Source organism: Paramormyrops kingsleyae, chromosome 5 (assembly GCF_048594095.1).
Source record: "Paramormyrops kingsleyae isolate MSU_618 chromosome 5, PKINGS_0.4, whole genome shotgun sequence".
NCBI lineage: Eukaryota > Metazoa > Chordata > Actinopteri > Osteoglossiformes > Mormyridae > Paramormyrops > Paramormyrops kingsleyae.
This window is the reverse complement of record NC_132801.1, coordinates 23,003,113-23,017,180: the sequence shown is the minus strand read 5'-3', so window position 1 is coordinate 23,017,180 and position 14,068 is coordinate 23,003,113.

Genomic DNA, 14,068 nt, shown 5'->3' with positions numbered 1-14,068 from the left:
TACCCATTTTAAACTCACCCAGTCCCACTTTGTTTAACTAACGAAAAACCACAGCCTTCGCCGATGCCTATGGAAAATAAATGAGTAAAATATTTTAACACTTAGATTACTTAAATTATGGAGCACAGTTCTGTTTGTGTGTGTGTGTGTGGGGGGGGGGGGGGGGGGGGGATATTTGCCAGTATTGTGGTTTTAAATCAAACATGCCGCATGGTATCCTCCTCACAAAAAAACTAGCGATTTGATATTGAAATATATATTCTATTTACCCCGATGGTTTCAGGCCGGGTTTCCTCCTCATAATGTTTTTGGGCCTGAACTATTATTATCATTATATCAGAATTACTGTTATTATTTTCCCACCCGTTAAAACGCGAACAGTTCATCAAGGGAGTTATTCCGCCGCTGTATGGCATATGGTCGCACACCAAAGTGCCCTGCGCTTACCAAGTTTGATGAAAACCTTTTCGTTTATTTCAGAGACCGTTTTTTAAAAATATTTGCTGATCAGTCCACGTAGTTGTACAGATTGTTTTATTGTTTAGGCCACATTTGTTTTTTTTCTGATATCCAGTGGCGTTAATTGACTATGTGCGAATTTCATATTATACAAGTGACACTTCAGATCACACACTGCGCGGTTGAAAACGTGAGATAGGCTATGTAACTCTGCTATAAGCTTAAGAAAAGAAACTAATAGTCAGAGACTTAATAAACCAATTGATTTTAACCGTTTGGCATTCGATCAGTTTAGCTGACGTCATGCAGGTTCTTGCCGCCGTCACTCGAAAATATACTTTTATATTGTCTTTTGTGTAATATTCAGATGATCTGCACCCATCTACAGGGAATATAAAATAAATGATATGCTAGAGGAAAAAGACAATGATACGTGTGTAGATTAATTAACCTGTACACTTAATTAGTGGAACTTTAGTTATTTGTTTGTTTGTGAGATTATTTACTACGTATAAGATTTTTATTGGTAACTGCATGTGGTACAAGTACATCCCTGTTACTCAGGTCGCTGGTTTGTATAACATCGGAATACTTGTTTCTGCAATACTAGTAACAACGGCTTGAATCTTTTCAAGCTTATTTAAAAAAAACACACACAAAACGAACAATACACCAATATCTTCTGATTATTTGCCTGGTTGCCTGGTGTGTTTCAGTCGATAAAATGTAACTTTATAACCTGACAGCTCTTAAAAGAAAAGTCAGTTTCTTGTGTGAATTAAAGTGTGGCAACTCAGAACTCAGAAAGTGTTCGCCAAGATGTTAGTAATGAAAAATACATGCAATCTGCAGCCGGTAGTTTAATTAAAATATCTTCCATCCATCGATCTATTTTCTGTCCTGTTCAGGGTCGCGAGGGTCCGGAACCTATACCGGAGGCTACGGGCGCAAGGCAATTAAAATATCTTTCTGATCATAATCGAAATATTCATATAACGGCTTCTGTTGCTGCAAGAAGTAAATATTAATAACGTAATGCGTTAATGACGGTGGACACGTCTCTGATATTTATAATAAAGATGGTAATAACATTTAATTTGATGTGCATTGTCTTACGTTTTTAATGATTTGTTTACATAATAGTTGACATGTTCACTGGGACTGTGGCTACAAATAAATGCCATATCAGTATTACGATTTTTACACACACATACACACACACACAGCTCAGTAAATTGCAGACTGCAGACAATACCGCACCGGAAAGGAAAATTTAAAACGAATTACCGGTAAAGTAACTGCCATTGGATTCGTTTTAAGTGTCGTATCCAGCGTTGCTTGAAACACAGTTGTTAACAGCACAGGGGGAGGGAAAAAAGACAAGGAGAAGAAACAAACCCACGCAACGCAAGAAAATGAATTTTTATGGCAACGTTGGGACTGAGGCCAAGAATATTTTAAACACTGTCAGAATTCATTTAATTTCTTTAATATCGGAACTCTGAGTTGTCTTAACATATTCCATTGAGAAATTTCTACCCTAAGCATAGCACTGTTTTCCGTGCCAAGAAATAGAATGTATTGACACGATCATTTCAAAGACAAAGTACAGACTTGTATGACTGCTGGAGGACCTGTGTTATAAGGCCAAAGAATTGACATGTCCTGAATTACAGCTCACTTCTGCTTTTATCTCCTGCCAACATTCTTAAGATCTCATATTTAGCCCATAACCGTGCTGCACGCCTTCATTCAGCGTCGGGCCCGGCAGTTTTCTGCCGCAATACTCCCTTCCCTCACTCAGTGCAGGGTGTAAGGTCATCTGTGAATTATTCAGCACTATCAGTGTGACCCCAGTAGGCTGACTGGGCAATGCTCAATTAGCAAACACAAGGAGCAGAAGGTCTTGCAGCCATTCAGACATTTTTATTAAATTATTTAAAATCTTGGAACACCTCCTTTTTTGTCATGGTGCTGTCCATTTTTCAGCCGGAGGGAGCTATCACAGGAGCCTGCATCAAGAACCTCTGTTAAAGGCTGTCTCTCCTGACAGGCAAATAAAGTTATTGTGCTCATGTAAAAGCTAGAATAAAGACCATGTAAGGGAAGACATGCATTTTACACTTCCCCAGCACATGACATGTATGGAATGGTGACACAGAACTATGACAAAGCTATGACAAAGCTTTTGACAATAGACAAAATGGTATTGTTTGCCCCCTCTGTGTGGTGTTAAACTGAGTCCAACAGAGGTCCAGGGGTCTAAAGTTACCACCCAGACCCTGAGACAAAACCAATGATTTTTTTTAAGTCTAAACGGTAACTTATTTTAACTAATGTCTATTTTAACTCGTGTCAATTTAAAGCCAAAAAGTTAGCAATTGTTGTTTTTTTTTTGTCTGAAGTATATATTAAAAAGTATATATATATATATTATAATATAAATTTATAAAAATGATAATCTGTCAGAATGGTCAGCTGACTGACACAAGCTGTAATCTTATACATTTACTGTGAGATTTACAAAATATGAGAGACTGCAGCGTCTGCAGCGTCTGCAGCGTCTGCGCGGAGCACATCACGCACCAATCGGTATCATTTGCCTTTATTAACAAATTACTGTATCTTGTGTCTTTGGAAAAAATAAAAGAAATAGAGGTGCAGTTTTAGTCCAACTACATAATAACTTATAAAACAGCAAACAAATAGGCAACCAAGCAATCAAATAAGCAGGAAGGAGAAGCAAATGAAATGCTGAGCACAAAGCAGTTTCAGGTGGACAAAACTGCTTAGTTGTAATACATGTGAGGATCACGGAGGCATAAAATGATCAGTTGGCATCAGAATCTGCAAAAGAGACAATAAAAACAATAGAGATGATCCAAAGCACCAATTTAACAATGTTATTAACGGTACAATGTTAGATTTTCCAGTTACAACAAGTCCAGCCATTTTAAAGGTCCCGATAATGGCCAGCTAGTCCTGACTAATTTGTTTCCATAAAAAGGTGCAGCTGGGATGCATGATGAGCAGGATTTGAATGGCAGGGGAAGCCTTTGTGGCCCAACAGCATTAACTGCATTAAAGCTTCCCTGCTCACATGCTGTCTGTACTTTGGCAAGGTTTAAGATATTCTTTTCACTTTATATTTCATATTTTTGAATTTTCTACTTCTAATATTTGATCGCTTTGGACAATAAAACCTGCACCATCCTTGGAGGTCGTCCTTCCATTTGAAGCTTATTGACAAGCCAGCAGTGTTTTACCTTATGTTTAAATTCACAGAGGATACCAGGTGTGAGTGCATTGTGTTCAGATACAATAGCGTCCTGAGCCTCAGTGAAGAAAAAAAACGCCGTAATCAATGAACCAGTGAACCCAGAGACACATTGCTATTGTTTCAAATGCAGATAAATGTCATTCATCTAAGACTGCTGAAATTCACCAGTTTCATTTTAGCATTTCCATCTCTTGAATAAAAATAAGCAACTTTTAGCAACATTAAAGGCACAAAAAAACAGGGCTAGTTTGAGTGAGCTTGTGTGTAAGGATACAGACAAGATTTGATTTGTCCAATAGTTTGCCAAAATTTCAGCATGCAACCACAAAATATTTTTAAACTTATATGCCATTGCTATACCATTATATCCACCTCAGACCCGACCTATTCATTTATGTCCATTGTAGTGGACATTGTATTTTTGCATTTATTTTTTCACTGATGTTGGGAAACGTATTTATTCTTGTTGTGCACTAAAGAGGACATGCTGTGAAATTAAAATAAGAAGAAATTTGAAAAAATCTAAATTGTAAGATGTCTTATTTCCTCCAAAGACAAATAACCTACAATCGAAGGACACTTTTTTTCCTTGGGTCTCAGGAGGATATACTCATATACCATTATAATGTAATGTTTATAATGAGAAATACTGGTCAAACAAGAGGCAATGGTCAATCATACAGGACACACATGGGCATAGCCGTCTATAGCTACGTGTGTCTACGAATAGAAACTGCATAGATGTGAAGTAGGCTGACATCAAAAGGCTGGCTGCCTGACGGGTGAGGTAAAGAGTCTCAAAGCGTCAGGGGAACAAGAAGTTTAGATCCAGTGTGAGATGTGCCGTCTTACTGAAAGCTTCAGAAAATCCTGTCATAAGAGCGCTGGTGAGGAGGGCAGATGTGAGATGGAGAAAAGGAAAGGTAGGCTCTCTTTAAGGCTGTAATTATGTCTGCATTACGGAGGAGAACAAAGCCGAGCCCTCAAGTCATAGCGCTGGGATGTGTCCTCACCGCGGCTTTAATACACGCCGGGGAAAATGTTAATAACAATACTTCTGAACTGGGCCCAGACTCGCTGGCGTCTGCACTCCCACACGCTGTGAGCATGTTTGCGTGTGTGCGAGGCTGCCTACGCGTGCGCCTTCGCTGCTCCGTCCATCACGTCGCGTTGACGCAGGCTTGCAGCGTTCCTGTCCTCAGACACGATCGGCTGAACCCCACCCCATCCCCCTGGCAGACACACTGCATTCCCTCAGCGCTAGCATGACATTGTCACATCACTGGTTTAGAGACTATGAGCCGAAACTATAGCTGTGTAGCACCTGTATGTTTTTTGGCTGCTTGGAGTAGATCTTGCCTTCAACTCTCAGTCTGTGTGACCCTGTGAGCCAAAGCATAAAACAGCAACTCCATAGCTAGGACCTTCCACTGCTGCACTCATTGTCTTCCAGTTTGTTTGCATGGTAAATTAGACCTGATTGTGGGCTAGATGTACACCACAATAACCCTGCTAATATTACACAAATAATCTCTTTCCTGTACCGTACCCCGGTGGAAAGTGTTGATGTTTGGAAAAAGATATCATGTGTTTTTATATTTCCAATTTATTTTCAAGTCATTGGCTTGCCACCCAGGGTGTACCCTAGGCTGGTGCACTGAGCACCTGGGATAGGCGCCTAACCCCCCACCCCCCACCCCAACCCCAACCCCAACCCCCACCCCAGCATTACTCAGGATTCATTTCCTGTGCCAGCATTTATTATATTAATAATAGTCACCATTCTATTAATTTCAGAGGCTGAATGGTCAAGAGAAAAATCATGCTCATTGACAAATTCACGTTCTTCCCCATTCCTTGGTAAATAAACTGCGCTATTCTGTCCCACGGCCATCTAACTCACGCTGTGACTGATTTCTGCTTCTGTCTCTGTCTTTTCTTTCCCATAACTCGCCGAGGGCAAGTTTCCTAGTAACAAACACAGAAGGGGTGAGAAGCAATGCCAGGTAATGTAAGTCTGCTGAAATTCTCTTCCCCCTCCCTGTCTATGGGGCGTTTTTACACACACTGACTGCCTGTGGCTCAATGAGACTTTATGAAGGGTTAAGGGCATACTCTCCATACTCTCCATACTCTCCTCCCTGGACACTGAGGAGAAATCGATGTGCATGGGATTACAAATTAAGTAATTTACCCTCCCTCTCCCTTCCCCTTATCCCATTCAGATGGGAAGAATCAGCTACTGCCTGTGATTTTACGCCACATTAAGAATATTGGCTATAACGTTACGAAAGAATTTTGTAGGAATATTAATTTTTGAAGACTTAGAAATGACTGCTCCGTGTTCCCAGACACGTCTTTTATCGCCGATTAACTGATTATTTTGCACTGTTTTAAAAATTAGGTTACCGGTGAGCCCAACACCTGCAGCATACAATCCGCTGGCATAATGAGAGGTCTGGAGAAGGGAACTGGCCCATTACAAGAACGTCGTAATACCTTTTCCTCCGTTTGAGTTACAGGGGAATATTAATGTAATATGTTGGCTGGAGCGCCGAATTCTTTATAGGAATAATTGTTTCCAGGGCGCAGTGTTTAATTTAACTCAATTCTCACAGAGGGTGGACTCACTGTTTAATTGATCGGCTGCTTATTACTGAAACATCAGAGTAGCTTAATTAATTCATAACACGGTTCACGGGAAACGGAATTGCTGAACACCTGCTGCCCCGTTAGCGGCCCCGCGGAAAGGCTGTTTTGTTACTGTACTTTGCTTTGCCTATGGCTACCGCAAAACATCAATATTTCACTCACTTGCAGCTGAGGTGTGCCAGAGAGGTCCCATTACAGGTGTAATTATAACGAGATTGGAGCTAAAGACGACGACAATTAACGACTGTGTTACCGGTCCACTAGCAAAAATTCTGAGTTATTGCCGACCGCAGTGTCAAATCCAATTTTATTTAGTTTTTGTGGTATCTTGGTACGATACCATGAATTGTGCAATACATACGAAATGCAGCGGGAAAATTCTGTTGTCGCTGTAAGTAAAATCATTTCAAATAAAAATGTATATAATAGGCTACGTTATAAAACATAATGCATTCATTTAAATTTCTTTTTGGAAAATGTAAATGTTCAAAAATATTCCATGCCAAAAAGATTGCAGAAGTATTCTCGCATTTAATCTTTTAACAAAAAGTATCTCGGTTAGATTAATTGCGGAATACGAAACAAAATAACGGGCCATTTTGAAAGCGGTAAACATAACTTTGATCGCTTTAAGATTCGTTTCCTTTTCTAAACCGAATTATATCTTTGTGTGGAATTCACCATAATGCGCTCATTTTATGATGAATTAAGAGCTGTATTTTGTACACTGCATTACCAACTACATTTAATAAATAATAATAATAATAATTATCATTAATAATATTATTATTAATATTAGTGTTGTTGTTGCTGTCGTTCTCCGTAAAACACACCATATACCTATCATGTAGAGTTCATTTATGAATTGTCACAATGGCAAGTATTTTCATTTAATTAAAAAAAAAATCTAAAAAAAACTTTTCATTACATATTTTAACACCAAGCCATAGACACTAGGCCTGTTGATCAACCAAGACACGAACAATACACAAATAGCGACAATTCTATTTCTTTAATATGCATATGGAATCTATTTGGGCCGCATGAAACTAGCAAAACGTATAATTTAGAACTGCGTCCTAGCATTTGAGAAAACAATCCAAAGCGACAAAAAACAAAAAACAAACAAAAAAACAAATGGGATGTATAACATGAAATATGAAGAAAACATTGATACATTTTTACGATTTCATACAGATTTAGTGGGAATCGGTGTTGTTTGAATGGAATTACCTATTGAATTGCTCAATCTTGTCAGTTAACTAATATTTCAAATGGCTTGCAAACAAAAAAGCAAACAAACAAAACTGAATTTTGACATTCCTTCATATATATTTTTTCTTAGCTGACAAATGGATAATGAGCAAACCTCTAATTCAGATACAGTAAATGACAATGTATTTCCGGGTTTTCAACTTAAAGATTGCTACGAGATAAATAGTGATGAGAATTGTTAAGGTGTACAACATTCAGTGTAACTGGGTTTCGTAAATATTATATAAAGCTAATATTAGATATATAATAGGCCTAATATCCCTATTAAATAAGGTCAAGTCAGTTGAAAATGTTCTCTAGATTAGTTACAGGTCATGTGAACTGGACTACTTGGTATAATCTTTTTAAGAATTAATGCAATGCGTCTATTTTTTTGCATCGGCGAGGTAGTATAATATTTAAGAAATATTGCATGTTAAATTGAATTTTAATTATACCAGGCAAATTTAGGAGCAAACGTTTCCTGTACCATTTAAAAATTATTGTTAGGATACGTGTATTTACTAAACATAGGTAAAGCCCATTTGTGATTAAAAAGTATAGTCCCCGTAATTTATTAAATTAATGAAAATATTTTAAATAGGTCTGCACTTCCTAGAACATTATGATTTGCCCGCAAATGTATAGGCTATACATGACTGACTAGGGCTAACGTTAGTAAATCCAGGCACTAAAAATCCTAACTGGAGCTTATTACTGTAGACCTCACACTTGGCCGTTCCAGTTAACGACCGCTAGTCCTGTAGCAGTACCCGAGCACACACATGTGGTTGTGTAAACAGATCTGTAAGTGCACGAGGCCACGGTATTATACCTTACGAGTGCAGGCCCACTTATAATTATTTAATAAATAATAACAGTTCAATACCGATCTGCTCACTAATATAGATTATTATAGATGGTTATGATTGTTAAAGCACTGAAAATGATTTATTTTTATGCGTGGACTGGTGTAAAAGCAGCAGTTAAACTGCTGTTAGTATTTAGAGACATTTTATCAATCGTGGTCCTTTATAAACGTTCATAACAATGCTGCATGTTATCGACCATTTTATACCAAATGTTGTTCATGTAAAATAAAAAGTAGACGGCAAAATATGGGAAATTCACAGGACGCTTGGCGTCAGTTTTAAGCTTAAGTCCGGCTGGAATATATTATACATTGTAATATATAGCACAAATTACATAAAACAGGAAGAAATTTAGATTAATTAGTTAAATATTATTTTATCAGTCATAATTCACAATAAATATGGTGAATTGGAATTTATGGAAACACAAAAAATAAAATTAAATAAAATCACTGAAGAATGACTACTGTAGTTTGCATCTTAAGTAAGTATCTTAAATAGCTTATTGGACAAAGTTATTTATATTTCTGCCTGCTTAAGGTTAAAGCAGTTTTTTTAAAGCCCCAAACAACATTTATAGCAAAATAACTATACTTAAAAGAATTAAGTAAAACGAATAGGCGGCATCATTCAATTAGATGTATCCGTTAGGTACAGAATGAATTTTACACGGCAAAATGGAAAAAATCACGCACAGAGTTAAATGCTGGGAATGTCCACGGAAGATAGACGTCTCTTCGACTGTTTTTCGACGGTTTTTGAGTTTTGCGTGGGTTCATTTCTTTCTGCTCTTTTCAGATACATACTTTTTTGGTTTGTTTATTTATTTGCTTTCGTTAAATAAAGACTAACGCAAGCAACTTGAAGTACAGACAGCAGGTTTATCTGCTTAAGGTTTCATATATTTCGGATTCCCGTATTCTACAATTGCCTACCTTCTTCCGTAATTCTGTTGAACATGAATAACTTTTATAATACTCATGTCTGATGTGAATCCACATCTTAGTGGGATTTATAAAAACACAAGCAAGCCATATGATAATCCAACTGGCGGTATAGCTTAGCTGTTCCAGTGGAACTGAACTCCTTTATTGAACATTATAAATGCAAAAAAAAAGAAGTGAATGAGACTGAAGTGAAAATTCTGTGTGTGTGGGAGAAAAAATCAGTCATTTGGGGTGTGAGAGGACAGCCTGCTTAAACAGGACAGTGACCTCACAGTCTATACCTCATGCTGCCAAACAGCCACGCTGAAACACATAGCATCCCTGATTAAGATCAGGCTTCCACAGTCCCATTTAAGTCCATAGTGCAGTCAGCACAGTCAGTTTCAATGAAGGGCACACAGATTCACGCACTTCCACTCCTCCCAAATTCAGCAGGCACATAAACTGTTTAAAATGGCTTAATTTAGCTGAAGCTATTAGGCAGCATCTTGGTAATACATACAGTAATTGAGCACCATAGAACTCAGGTGCCTTTAATTACCTACTCTGTGCAGTTCTCCTCCAGTGTGCAACGTGGCATCTTACCTGCTGACTACGTTAATCTGTTTCATTTAAAGGCACATCTATTGATGTATTTTTAACCCTAACCCTTGTATGGCTTGGTGCCCCCGAACGGCTTCAAACAGTTCAAATTTGGGAACTGAAAGATATAATTGAAAGACAAGATACTATTCTCTTTAATATGAAAACATGTAACTTCATGTTAATACTGCTGGTAATTATTGATAGCAGAGGTGGCTGTCACCAGTCTATTTAAAGGTTAAGGAATCAAAATCCATTTATAAATAGAGGTGTCTTCAAAGGATTGAGAATTTGAACGGCCTGCTGTGATGCTAAGGTGCTGATTCATTGGACTTTTATATCTGGAAAAAGGCTGTGCTCTGTAGTGAGATTTAATTTGACCTTTTGTGACTGGTTAAAGGAAGCCACCCATTCATATGGGATTCCCTGTGCTGCATTTCAGGAATTTTCTCTGGGTTTCTCCAGAAGTGACCGTCACAAGAGCAACATTGCAGGTCCGCCAGCCGGAATGCCGGGACACAAGCCTGCTGCTAATTTACCGCCCTTTGGGTAAGGAAGCGTGGCAGCAATGCCCCTGAATTCAGATGCCAAAGATGAACTAACCGCATCATCCAGGGACCCAGCGTCATTTATTCTGAGCTGGTAAAATGTACTGCTCATCTCACGCAGAGATGAGCGGGCATCTCCGGTGTATGCATTTCAGCCGCTGCAGGCCTCGAATTTGTATGAGCTGGAGATGGACCCAGAATCTCTGCCCGGTTCCCCAAGGGCCAGGACAGGGAGAGTGAGGAGCACGGCTGTGCGGGGTACCGTCCCAGTCGCTGCAGCCGCCCGCCATGTGGAATGAATTTGAACAGAGCAATGGGGAAGGCCTCCGTTTACAGGCCTGCCTTGTATTCTCACACCCTGGGACATTTAGTGTGCAAAATAAATTCCAGAAACAAGACGAAGACAAGGGAGAGGGAGAAAAAAAAAGTCTAGGGATTTTTTCCACTGCAAATGCGAGATGGTGCCAAAAATCATAAACAGTAGGAGTCTGGCAAGAGCTGTAGGTGATGAGGATGGCAGTGGGCTGGGGGCTGGGTGTTGCGGTGACCTAGACTGCCCTGGACTGGATGACTGAGGCTGAGAGTTTTCATGTGGTTACTATAGTGTGGCTTGGGATGATGGGATCGGGGGGACGGGGGGCGGTGTGTCTGGAACCGTGGAACCTCCACACGGTCATGAGTATCTGCACCTGGGATGTCGGCTCCTGGCTGGATCATCTGGCAATTTAACTTTCCCGACGGAGCACAATAAATGGAGCCGGATCAACGGCACAGAACAAAGCCGCCGCTCCGAGCAGACTGAGACCGTTGCTGTCCGATTTTGCACCCAGGGTACAAATAGCCAAAAATGATTCCTAAAATGATCTTGCAGCGGCGGTGAGAGAAAGCTGAGGAGGGAGCAAATATGTGGACTGATGGGGTCCCCGAGGGCTGGTTTGAGAATCACTGGTTAAAAAAAAGCTTCCCCTCTCCTTCCAGTGATTAAACTAGTCTTCCAAAAAAACAGCGGGGTGGGGGGGATGATCAGAACAGTTAGAAGAAGAGGAGGGAGTGTGGCAAGGGTGGTATATCCTTTGCTATTTCCTGTAAAAGTAGTTTCAGATGTTCGGCACTCCTGCTCACAGCCCTCCTGCACACTCATGAATCGGCTCTTTGATATTGCCTGGGCCAGGGCTGCTAAGGCCATGATCAGCTTGTACAGTTGTTCCCCCGCGGCAATGCACCCCCGCAAAAGAAGACGGGCCAGGAGGACATTTCTCTGACACAACACAGATGACATCACTGCACCTGACGAAACAGCGAAGCAGGGCCTCGAGGTCCTACCGCGGAATTGCTAATATAGCTACAGAATGACACAATTGTTATCAATAGGGTGGTATATGAGGTAAAGGCAGAAGGCACTTAAGAAGAAGAAATATTAACAATATAACATGTAGTTACAGTACTTCTTGGAACAATTTTGTTAAGATTTGTTTAAGTCCATCGTTATGACTCCTTGACAACGTTCTCAATGTCCCCAAGAATGGCCTGCGAATTTGACACCCGATGGAGAAGCAGGGCATGGAAGGACTCCCTCGCAGGTCTCCAACACTGATGGGAGGTTTGTCAGGCGCCTCCTTTTCTTTCCGGCTCAACCTGTTTGGGCCCAGATGCCTCCCGGTGGAGGAGATGCAAATATTCCAACAGGAGAGCAGTTAACCCCTCAGAATGGGAGGGCGCCGGAGCCCACGCACACACACACAGGGCACACAAGCCGGCGACGATGAGTCACAGCGTGTAGTTACCGGGGAGACACGGGCCCTGTAAGGACCGGTTTACTGAATCCGGGGATTATCCATCTAGAGTTACTTGTCCTTCTGGAAAGACTGTGCCTGTTTGCGGTCTGTGGTCTATATAGGACATTTGTGTTCGTGAGGTACGTCCAATTAGTCCTAAAAAGTCTCTAATCTGAGGTGGATCTCAGTAAAGAGGGAATCCCCTAAAATCTGCATGAACATCTGGCAACCGTGTTTCACCGTCGATAGATTTAGAAACAATAATGTTTCATAGATTAGAAGTTTTATTAAACAGGTCTATCTCAACTACTTTATTTTCCTCCCCCACCGATATGGAACTACCTATCCATAGCGGGACCACCTCCACCCCCATCCGGAGGGAAGGAAATCTTTTTTAACAGGAACAGGAGCTTTAAGAGGAACAATCGCAGTAGATCGAGTTCAGTTCCTGACTGTACGCCCAGTCTCTGTAAAGTGTTTAGTTCCTTTGTGACCCACGGTACAACACAATGGACCCCACAGGGCCCAGCCTGTCCTGATTGCCTATTGAATAACCTGAGATCTGTCTGACTGAGGACAGAGAAGGATGTCAGGTTGCTGTCATCTGGCACCCCGGCACAATGCACAGCTCACACCCTAGGTGTGAAACTAGAGGCCCCGCTGATTTGTTATTTTAGATCAAAGGAGCGACAGGCCGGCGAGGACGGTCCACTCTGAGGACGTTTCTGGACATTTGCAGGAAGGTTGCACACATCTTAGAAGGAAATTAGGACTTTTCCCACACTTTTATGAAGTTGCTCAATTTAATTTGTTAGAGACTCTGATTAATTGTCTTTTGATAAATTAATGGGAGAGGTCAGAAGGAAAAAGGAAAACGTTTTAAAGCAGTGACTAATAGTATTCCTCGAATGCAATTCATCCAGTCATTGCATATGAGTCATATTTCCTACTGCCCTTTCTATAGACATACATACAGACAAACGTATATATACACACACACACACACACACACATGCTGTTCAGCCAAATGGCTATTTCAGTATTAGTTTAAATACTAGAACTCGTGGCCATAAGTGGAAATTAGCGGGAGAACATTTTAAACTGAATTTGAGGAAGCACTTCTTTACACAGCGTGTAGTTAGAGTATGGAATAGTCTTCCTGTTAGTGTAGTGGAAACTAAAACCCTGGGTTCCTTTAAATCAGAGCTAGATAAGATTTTAACACCTATAAGCTATTAGTTAAGTTCACCCCAAACGAGCTTGATGGGCTGAATGGCCTCCTCTCGTTTGTAAATTTCTTATGTTCACACACATACACATACACACACACACACACACACACACACACACACACATATATATATATATATATATATATAGTAGCATTTTTGACATTTGATGCATGAAAATATAAATAATGGCCATTGAATTTTACTATACACAGTATGCAGCTTCTCTGGTGTCACGCTGGAGTAGGGCACATCTATATTATTACTTTCATAGATCCAATTTATATTCAGTTCTGTCAGCTGTTAATGTTAATGGTACCTATAGTGACTTATGGCACATGAATCCCAAATGAATCTACAAGAGGTGCTGATGGTATTTTTCAGAGCAGCCATGCAGAGGTGTTGAGGTTTTGGATAAGCGTGCAGTAAATCGATGCAGTAAACACCCATGACTGGTGCCCCCCTCCCCC